Below are 2,126 nucleotides of genomic sequence, written 5' to 3'. Positions count from 1 at the left end.
ATCTCACCCTTTACACCAGCAAGTTTTTAGACCTTTCACCATTTCAGAACAAACTACCACTCCGTCCCAGCCAATTATATCCTCAAAATCAAATGACTTGTACCCTCCACCAAATACAACCCCAAATACAACCCAAATGATGCTCCATGAAACAATCACAGATAAGGATCTTTTTGATTCTGTTATCAAAGGTCCAGACCCACCTGAGAGAAATCTACCAGTCATGGAAGCTTATAGTACTGGAGAAATATCAGAAGAATCTGGCTACCAATCTGAAGCAACTCAGTCAGAATCAGAAGGATATACAGATCCAGAAGGAGAAGATTCCGAGGAGTCGGAAAACCCTGCATTTATGGCAGATCCGGCAGAATCATCAACTGGTGGATACACAACTCAACAACCTGCTGATCAACCAATGGGTCATACAGAGGAAGAATACTTTGGTGTTGAAAATGCCACGGAAATGGTGATGCACAAAGGAGTAAATTATCAATTCTTTACAATTGATGATTTATCACCAGAAAAGTGGGGAGAGAAGTTTGCTGAGTTCCACACATGGATGACTACTAGGAATCTAGTAGAACGAGATACTTTCAAAATCCTGATGGAATTTACAGCAAAGTTCACCGGAATTCTTAAAGATTGGTGGTCTAAAGCAGATGGGGCATTCAAGATGATGTTCTTAGGACTACCTCTCCAGGAAGCCGTTTCAATGATTTACNGAGTTTTTCAGAATGAAGTGCCTGTCTTATGAGAAAAGGCACTTAGAGGAACACTTCAAAAGGATGACAAAAGTTTTCTATTTTCTGGGATTTGACAACAATCTCAAGCAAGCTTTTGTTTCATCCTTACCACCCCTGCTGGCAGACAGTACAGATCAACTTATCAAAAAGAATCATGGATCCATAACACATCTTTCAACTGGGCAGATTAGGCAAGCAATATTTGAAAGCCTAGACAATATTTGCCAGATCCACAACAAGTTCCAGACCTTGAGAAAGCATGAATCAATTCTTTCCAAAGCATGCCAGAAGCCAAATCTCATAATAGGATCCTCATGCAATGGAGTGTGTGGAGACAAACCCAGAGTAAGAAGGAGAAATTTCACTCGCTTCAGGAAGAATCCTCAAAACACCAGGAGGATCGGATGGAAGCCAAGGAGGAGATATTTCAGAAAATCCCAGAACCAGAAAGCACAACCAAAAAAGAGAGGAAATAAAGCATCTAACAAATGCTTTGTTTGTGGAAAGCCAGGACACTACGCCAAAGATTGCAAGGAGAAGCAAGCGGCTAAAATGATATCGGAAGTCATGTCTCTTATTGATGACGATATCGCCGAAGAAGACCTGGATGGCTATCTCAGCCCAGAAGACGAACCTTCAGCAGAAACAATCTTTTCCATAGAAGATGAAGTTCCGGAAGAAGATTTTATCTCATACAACTTTGGGATAAAAGAAGATGAAGAGTTCAAGGCACCCCATGTGAAAGTACAGATCAAACACCGGTCAAGCAAGCCATTCGATGCCATAGCCCTTGTTGATACTGGAGCTCAGTTCTCAATGATGAACCCAAAGCTGTTACCTCAAGATGCATGGAGACCATCCCAGAAACGTCTTACATCAGCATCTGGAGATGATTTTGATGCAGGATTAGAGACGAAGGAACCATTGGAGATTAGCATACTTCCTAACTGCAAGATCCAAATTCATGTTCTTGGATGTGGCCTTCCAAGAAGAGATTTGCTATTAGGATTTGATGCTTTCAAGATGATGAAGGTATTGGTTCAATCACGAGGAATTAGCAAAGGCCCCTACTTCAAGCCCTATGAAGAAGATTACAGAATGTGGCAACTCAACTTCATGGATACCATCACCCAGATCAAGCAACAATTGGTGGAGCAATTATGTGCAGATTCTCATGACGAATTCATGAAGAAACACAGTAAGCCCCTATGGACCAGAGAAGAGTTCTTTATTGAACTTCCATTCAAAGAAGGAAAGATGATCAACCCCACCAAAGCCAGCCACTTAGGAATGAATCCTCAACATCTCAAAATGGCGGTTCAAGAGTGCAAGGAGTTGCAGAAGTTAGGATTAATCACAGAATCCAAGTCCTCATGGGCATGT

This window comes from Ipomoea triloba, chromosome 16 (genome assembly GCF_003576645.1).
Source record: "Ipomoea triloba cultivar NCNSP0323 chromosome 16, ASM357664v1".
In the NCBI taxonomy this organism is placed as follows: domain Eukaryota; kingdom Viridiplantae; phylum Streptophyta; class Magnoliopsida; order Solanales; family Convolvulaceae; genus Ipomoea; species Ipomoea triloba.
This window is presented reverse-complemented; position numbering follows the sequence as displayed.